This window comes from Schistocerca americana, chromosome 3, assembly GCF_021461395.2.
Source record: "Schistocerca americana isolate TAMUIC-IGC-003095 chromosome 3, iqSchAmer2.1, whole genome shotgun sequence".
Taxonomy (NCBI): domain Eukaryota; kingdom Metazoa; phylum Arthropoda; class Insecta; order Orthoptera; family Acrididae; genus Schistocerca; species Schistocerca americana.
This window is the reverse complement of record NC_060121.1, coordinates 479,600,351-479,609,621: the sequence shown is the minus strand read 5'-3', so window position 1 is coordinate 479,609,621 and position 9,271 is coordinate 479,600,351. Positions and strand designations below refer to the sequence as shown.

At 44.3% G+C, this 9,271-nt stretch overlaps 1 pseudogene; it reads right to left on the bottom strand.

The window, feature by feature from the left end:
• Positions 1 to 2,075: 2,075 nt before the first annotated feature.
• LOC124608338 lies at positions 2,076 to 2,193 on the bottom strand (annotated as a pseudogene).
• Positions 2,194 to 9,271: the final 7,078 nt, after the last annotated feature.

The following is a 9,271-nucleotide window of genomic DNA, read 5'->3' as shown; positions in this document are numbered from 1 at the left end:
TAATTTCTCGATTTTTCTCCTCGTAGTCAGTACGCGAGGTGTGTGTGGGGGGAAGTAATATATTGTCCGATTCCTCCTGAAAAGTGCTGTCCCGAAATTTCAGTAGTAAATATCTCCTTGATGCACAACGCCTCTCTTGTAACGTCTACCTGTGTAATTTGTTTCGCATCTCCGTAACGCTCTCTAACCAACTAAACGATCCCGTGACGAAACACGCCGCTCTACGTTGGATCTCCTCTATCAGTCCTACCTAATAGGGATCCCAGATAGATGAAGAATACTCAAGAATCGGGCCAACAAACGCCTTATGAGCCACTTATTTGGTGGATGAGTTATATTTCCTTAAGGTTCTTCCGATGAATCTGCGTCTGGTGTCTGCTTTTCCCACTATATGTTTTATGTAGTAATTCCACTCAAGGTCGATCTGGATAGTTCGGACTAGATATTTTACGCCGGACGCTGTCTCCAGCTGTTTGTCATCAATAGTGTAGCTGTACATTAGTGGATTCCTTTTCCTATGTATGCGCAATGTGTTACATTTATATACGTTCAGGGCCAACTTCCAGAGCCTGCATCATTCATCAATTCTCTGCAGGTCGTTCTGCAAATTCTTACTATCTTCTGGCGTTGCCACCTTGGTACATACAACTGCATCATCTGAAAATAGCCTTAAAGAGCATCCGACGCTTTCTACTAGATCGGATATATTGTAAACAGCAACGGTCCTATCACACTTTCTTGTGGAACTCCGGACATTACCTTTACATCTGTCAATTTAGTTCTGATAAGAGCGATGTACTGAGTTGTATCTGCACGAAAGGCTTGAATAAAATCGCAAGTCTGCTCCGATACTTCGTAAACTCGTATTTTTTTCATTAAACGGTAATGTGGAACGGTGTCAAATGCCTTACTGATGTCAAGGAACACGGCATCAACCTGAGCGCTGTTGTCCTCTCATGAAGGAACAGATCGAGCTGAGTTTCGCAGGATCTCTGTTTGAGGAATCCATGTTGATTTTTATAGAGGAGACGTTTATTTTCCCAAAACGTCATAATTAATGAGCATAAAACATATTCCATAATTGTAGAAAAGATTGACTTCAACGACGTAGGTCAATAATTGTGTGGATCTGTCTTAGGACTTTCTTAAAAACGGGATGACTTGCGCTTTTTCCAGTCGTTACGTACCTTTCGTTGCTCAAGCGATCTACGATAAATTACTGCTAGAAGGAGAGCAAGTTCTTTCGCGTAATCTTTATAGAATCTTAAAGGCATCTCATCTGGTCCACTGCTAAGCAATTGTAACTGCTTTTCAATTGTGCGATCGGTTATCTCTATTGTGACACCAAGCCATTAAATCATTACATAAAATGTATTTTCATTTTTTAAACATTCTATGTGGACCCACGATAAAAATGGATGGCCATATCAGTGAGGATTGGAGGGGTGAGTAGTAAAGTCACTGACAGTTTTAGCTTTTGTCTTGCCGTTTTGTAAATATAAATGCGCGAAACGCCACTGAATATCGAACTGGGAAGGCTCAGGCTCTTAATTTCGGCAGAATGACTTCTCATTACGTAGTTCTCTGTTCCAGTAAAACGCTGGCGCATAGCATCTATCCGTAAAAATAACGTATCTGTGTACAAAGCACTGCTTCCAAGGTAATACCAGTATTACAATTTCAGATGCGCAGGTGTAACATTCTAGTGCCAGATAAACAAATCAACATTATACCTGCGGAGACACATTTTTCCGACTGTTTCCAGTAATTAAGAAAGGTTCACGTATTTGGTTACCCTATAAAGAAAATGGAAAATAAAACATGTTCACTACTTAAAATATTTTCATTTCACAATTCTCAGACTATATTCCTCCCGAACTGGCCATGAATGCCCGACGGTACCGACCGGCCACCGTGTCATCCTCAGCCCAGAGGCGTCACTGGATGTGGATATGGAGGGGCATGTAGTCAGCACACCGCTCTCGCGGCCGTAAGTCAGTTTCCGAGACCGGAGCCGCTCCTTCTCAATCAAGTAGCTCCTCAGTTTGCCTCGAAAGGGCTGAGTGCACCCCGCTTGCCAACAGCGCTTGGCAGACCGGATGGTCACCCATCCAAGTGCTAGCCCAGTCAGACAGCGCTTGACTTCGGTGATCTGACGGGAACCGGTGTTACTACTGCGGCAAGGCCGTTGGCGATTCTCGGACTATAAGGCCTCTCAAATTAGGCTTGAGCTTTACTTACAAGACAGCTGTTCATAAATTAAGAAAGGTGTTATTCTTATGTTAAGAATGAGCCGTTTTGTATTTTCTCCAAAAACCTTATTTTGTTAATGACACATCTGAACTCTTCGGAATTCAAAACCACTGGTTGACAAGCATCTCATTTATCACGGTACTCTTAGTATTTAAGAAAGGTGGCCGAGAAAGGCATTGCTAATGTAGAAGTAAGTACTGTCGTAACGACTAAAATTTCAGTTAGTAACATAACTACACACATAGTCGCTCCCTTGATTGGCTATCCCATATAAGATTGAAGTAGCAGATTAAATACTGAGTTTTATCTCTTGTCATGACCATGCATTTTGTTATCAAGTCGAATGCTAATACCAAATTACGAAAAAAAGCGTTTATCGCCGCTCTGAGATTAATTGCCTCAGCTAAGCTTGAAGGAAGACTCTCAGATTTTGGATGTGGATTAGAGCCAAGTCTGTTAGCCGTTGCAAAACACTAACAACAGCGAATCTCACTCTACATATATCGATGTCAAAACAGCAAGTACACTCATGCTCATAAATTAAGGATAATTGCAGACTGAGGTGCCACACAACGTGGCACTACACAAAACTGGCGCTAATAGCATAGGCACATAGGGAACACACAAGATACTGTATTGGCGATAAGTTGAGAAAACCGTCCCGAAGCACATGTGCTACAAAACACCACTCTTTCCTTGCATGTACCCCGACATCAATATGGCATATGAGCACCATGCACACGTACACAGGCCGCACAATGGGTTGGCATACTCTGGATAAGGTGGTCGAGCAGCTGCTGGGGTATAGCCTCCCAGTCTTGCACCATTGCCTGTCGGAGTTCCTGAAGTGTCTTAGGGGTTTGAAGACGTGCAGCGATACATCTGACGAGAGCATCCCAGACGTGCTCCATAGGATTTAGGTCTGGAGAACAAGTAGGCCACTGCATTCGCCTGATATCTTCTGTTTCAAGGTATTCCTCCACGGTGGCAGCTCGGTGTCGCCGTGTGTTATCATCCATCAAGAGGAAGGTTCAAATGGCTCTGAGTACTATGGAACATAACATCTGAGGCCATCAGTCCCCTAGAACTTAGAATTATTTAAACCTAACTAATCAAAGGACATCACACACATCCATACCCTAGGTAGGATTCGAACCCGCGACCGTACCGGTCGCGCGGTTGCTGACTGAAGAGCCTAGAACCGCTCGGCCATAGCGGCCAGCCTCAAGAGGAAGGTTTGACCCTCTGCACCTCTGAAAAGGCGGACATACTAGTGCAAAATGACGTCCCGGTACACCTGACCTGTTACAGTTCCTCTGTCAAAGATATGCAGGGGTGTACGTGCACCAATCTTAATCCCACCCAACACCATCAAACTACGACCTCAATACAGGTCCCTTTCAAGGACAATAAGGGGTTGGTATCTGGTTCACGCCAAGTGAAAACTAGGCGAGAATCACTGTTCACACTATCCCTAAATTCCACTGTGAACATAACCAGAGACCATTGTTCCAATGACCATGTACTGTGTTCTTGACACCAGGCTCTACGGGCTCTCCTGTGACCAGGGGTCAGTGGAATGCACCTTGCATCATACGCTTTTCCGAGGTTAAAAAATGCGCCAACTATATGGTCTTGTCTAAGGAATATTGCATCGCCATCTCCAGAAAAGCTGCCGAGGGCAACGGTAGGACGGTGACATGAGAAACGGCACTGGGAGTGGCACAGGTGACCTCGGGATTCGAGGTACGACAGGGGGCGGCACCTGCGATGTTCTTGGGTCTTACCCATACAAGTTCAAAATGGTTCAAATGGCTCTGAGCACTTTGGGACGTAACATCTGAGGTCATCAGTCCCCTACAACGTAGAAAAACTTAACCCTAACTAAACTAAGGACATCACACACATCCATGCCCCAGGCGGGATACGGACCTGCGACCGTAGCAGTCGTGCGGTTCCGGACTGAAGCGTCCAGAATCGCTCGGCCACCGCGGCCAGCCCTTGTAGGTCTCCGGGCGAATAAACCATATCTGTTCAGTCGTCTGTAGCTGTGTGTCTCGAGACAACTGTTCCAGTGGCTGCGGTAAGGTCCGGAGCGGGGCTACCTGCAGTACTCCGTGGCCGTCTGCGAGCACTGATGGTGAGATGTCGGTCTTCTTGTGGTGTTGTACACTGTGGACACATAGTCACCATTAGCACGTCTGCGCCGTTTGCACCGTACTCTGACATGTACCAACACACCTCTGCATATGTGGACTGCTGCCAGCGCCACCGTGCGACGATTGCAGGTGCAATGCACCGCTTTGTCATACCCCGAGGTGATTTAAACCCGGAAACCACCCACCAGAGCGTTGTTTCACCATGTATCAGCATTATCCTTAATTTATGAGCATAAGTGTAGAAACTTCACAAAACTAGGTGTGTAACAAATAGTACCGACGCATGTACCACAACGTGCTACATGAGTGAAATGTTTCAGTATGCTTACCGGATTGCAGAATGCCATTCAGTTGTAAGCTTTTAAGCTACTGAATAAAGACAAACATTGTTTAGAGGTAAATACATTTCGGGTTAGGGTTTCACATTTGCAGAAAACTGATGTCACTTTTATGCTACCGATCGTTTCTAATTGTTCTTTCGCACATCGCTGGTTTTCAATCGTCTTTTTATGAATTATCTCTAGATATCGTAAGTTCACTCTAAAAATCAATGATATTTTTAATCACTACATGACAATGACAACATGCACCATGGTTAATATTTCTTGTTCTCTTTCTTTCTGTAAGATGCCTTCATAATGGCCGCTATTAAGTACTTGATCATGGTAGAATAATAAATACAGCCAAATTAAAGGAAATTGACATCGCTTAGACAAATAATGAAACCTTTTCTGTCTTTGTCATAAATTATAGAAATTTTTCGACATGTATTTTCTACACGATATACACTGGTGTACAGAAAGTGAAGAATGAAATAAAAGTACAAGAGTTACAAAACTTCTCGGAAAACTGAATTGTGCTACCAGTAAGCTGCTGTAACAAACAAGCATGTGTTTCAATGAAAACGAAAAATAGTTCCTTGATCAGTAGAGTCTCAGTTGTCACTTGATAAGATTCACAACGTATAGCTGTGCTGTATTACAGAGCAGTGTTCTTCAAGCCCTCGAAGCAGTCATACACGCCTTCAGTGGCTGTCTCAGCAACAATAAATGAACCACAAAGTATCGTTTGAACCTTTGCTCACAGTTAAAAACAAACGATGTGTTCGGTGTAGGTCATTACTCTTGACAGAACCGGCATCCTGACTCAACTGCACGCCCAAGTCAAACGACGTCTGCATGAAAATTTCCTGTAGAATTTACTATTGTTTCTCAAATAGCAATTGTACTACCAATTGCACACCGCAGGGTCAGTGGGGTTGGGCATTAGGCTAGACTTCCAAGTAGGTCATGTCCCATTCCCGGCTGAGACGAAACACTTTTTTCTCGACTAAGCAGGATCGAGATTCGAACTTGAATTGGTAGAACTAAATGCTCTTTCCAAACGAATCATGCTTTAGTTTACAGAATGATTGTGGTTGGAAATTTGTCTGAAAGGGACAATGGTGGTCGGTACAACCACACAAACGTTTTGAAAAGACATCAGATCGCCGCTGTCGCTGTCCTGTTTGGGAGTACGAAGGCGCGTGTCTATTGATGAACATTGCTAACCCACAGATTCACAATGTAGAGGTACTTCGTACCGACACAGTTTTCTTAGGAGATGTTTTTCATCTTCTTGGGGGATAATGGTGGCGTCGTTTGAGATTAACTAGTATACCAATGTGAACCATTCAGGATAAGTACACCAGCCAAAAAAAAAAAAAAAAAAAAGGAAAGAAGGAAAAAGGCAGTCCCCGAAAACATTACTCTAACAGCGGGTATCACCGTTTCTCGCCTAGAAGGCAGCCTCAAATCGACGAGGAAGTTACTTCAGGTATGGCATATCAAGAGGAATCCACTCATTGATGGTTAGATACCGTAGAACTAACAAATTCAGGGGATGTTAAGAGCTACGTTTCCCCCGCCCCTCTGGAATTCAATCGCGTCTCCATCTTACTGTGCTGAGTCCACAGAACCAACTGACTCGGGTACCCCACTTTGCTACCATAGATTACGTCAGCGACAGGTGACTGTCATGCTCGTATTTTCGCACGCGTTTTGCTTCAAATGACTTTCGTGTAATCCATCTGACAATGATTAAAACCTGCTTCTTATTAAAGCTCCTCTTTATTAGCCTTACCTTTCCCCTGTAGTGTAAACAAGTCGTCAGTTTGAGTTCGATATATTCCCGACTTGCCAATCGCATTTACCAAAGTTATCTTGTGTAAGCTAAAATGTAGAGTGATATTAGAGGTTCCATAAGGTCCATTAACCATTCGGAAGAGAATAACTCATTGAAACACACGAAAAATTTTACCACCTGTCGGAACAACCTGCTTGTTAAATCCATCATGTGAAAACGGATTTTCCGTGGACCAAACACACGAATCGAGGTTACACCATAGTTCGGGATGCACCTCACTGTTTGCTACACATTTGAATTCACCTTTGTGAAAGCCACTTTTTGCCAGTTATCTCCTTGGAAATGCTTCCCTACATTTACTAGTTTCCTACTCGATGGTTAACGCTGGTGACCGTGACTCACTTTCAGAGAGTCATCAGCTAAGTAACAGCTTCTGCTGTTTCAGTAAACCCAGCTCTTCCATTACCGCGGTAAAATTCCAGAGTGTGGACATATGCTACATGATCAAATGTATCCGGACACCCCCAAAAACACACGTTTTACATATTAGGTGCATTTCGCTGCCACCTACTGCCAGGTACTCTAGATCAGTGACCTCAGTAGTTATTAGACATGGTGAGAGAGCAGAATATGGCGCTCCACGGAACTCATGGTTTTCAAACGTGGTTAGATGTTGGGTATCACCTGTGGCACACGTCTGTGCGCGAGATTTTGACACTCCTAAACATCCCTAGGTCCACTGTTTCCGATGTTAAGTGCAAACGTGAAGGGACACGTACAGCACAAAAGCGTACAGGCTGACCTCGTCTGTTGACTGACAGAGACCGCCGACAGTTGAAGAAGGTCGTAATGTGTAATAGGCAGACATCTATCCACACTACCACAAAGGAATTCCAAACTGCACCACGATCCCTTGCAGGTACTATGACAGTTAGACAGGAGGTGAGGAAACTTGGATTTCATGGTTGAGCGGTTGCTCATAAGCCAAACATCACGCCGGTAAATGTCAAACGACGCCTTGCTTGATGTAATGACCGTAAACATTGGACGACTGCGAAGTGAAAAAACGTTGTGTCGAGTGACGAATCACGGTACACAATGTGGCGATCCGATGGTAGGGTGTGGGTATGGCGAATTCCCGGTGAACGTCATCTGCCAGCGTGTGTAGTGGCAACAGTAAAATTCGGAGGCGGTGGTGTTATGGCGTGGCCGTGTTTTTCATGGAGAGGTCTTGCATCCCTTGTTGTTTTGCGTTGCACTATCGCAGCACAGGCCTACAATGACGTTTTAAGCACCTTGTTGCTTCTCACTGTTGAAGAGCAATTCGGTGATGGCTATTGCATCTTTCAACACGACCGAGCACCTGTTCATAATGCATAGACTGTGGCAGAATAGTTACACGACAATAACATCCCTGTGATGGACTGGCCTGCACAGAGTCATGACCTGAATCCTATGAACATCTTTGAGATGTTTTGGAACGCCGACTTCGTACCAGGCCTCACCGACCGACATCGATAGCTCTCCTCAGTGCAGCACTCCGTGAAGAATGGACTGCCATTCCCCATGAGACCTTCCAGCACCTGATTAAACGTATGCCTGTGAGACTGGAAGCTGTCATCAAGGCTAAGGGTGGGCCAACACCATACTGAATTCCAGCATTATAGATGGATGGCGCCACGAACTTGTAAGTCATTTTCAGCCAAGTGCCCGGATACCTTTGATCACATAGTGAATTCTCTTGCGTGTATGAAGATTCACTATCGTATTAGAATAATTCTATACAGGGTGAACATTAATAAAATCGATAGACTGCAATAATCGATTCCTGAACCGGAAATGGAGAAAAAAAGTTTATGAATATGTGCCCGGAAATGGGCGGTGTGTGTGCAATGACAACAAATCCTCCCGGAACACAGAATTGCATCGCAACTACGTCACAACAGACGTCCATAGTGGCCTCCATGGCATGCAGTGCACGTTCGTCTGTCTGAAAGGACTCATGATCACACGAATTCCCAAAAAAGGCTAGAAATGTCGTGTGATGTGGTTAGTGTCTGTAAGGTTGCTTGTTTTAGCATAGCTTCTCGACCCTTTCCATCCAATTTGCCGTAGAAAAACGTCATCTCGGCTTTTTCTCGATGTGAACACTCGACCATTCTGCTGCTTACAGTACGCTGCGTCAATAGCACAACCTGCAACACACGAGGAACACATGGTACTTGGTTAGAGGAACTTTCATTCTTCAGTACAATCTACCGTGGGAACGATTCATTTTCTTACACATTTCATAAGACCTTTTTTCCTCCATTTCCAGTCATGCGTTTTTTCGATTTTATTAATGTTCAAGAAAAGACAGGTGAAAGTGGAATACCGAATGTGTGCTCATAACACAACAAAATATAGATAATTTTAGAAGAACAAAGTCATATGAGGCCATATTGATGTACCTGTTCTGCCGTGTCCCTGAATCACCGTGAATCAAGGCGTGACGTGTGGGTCTTGCCGTGAGTCGCATGTGGATAGCCAAAGCGGTTAAGGGGACCGCCGGAGTAAAGCGGGAAATCTGTGTTCGATTCCCAGTCCGGCACAAATTTTCATTGTCGTCATTCCACTATACGTTGATGATTCCGTGAGCGGCAGGGACGACACAGTCGGGAGCTAGCGTACAGGGTGACTCAGAAGTTCGTTAACATTTGAAATTGCATTAATTCATTGAATAATGTAGGTAGGGA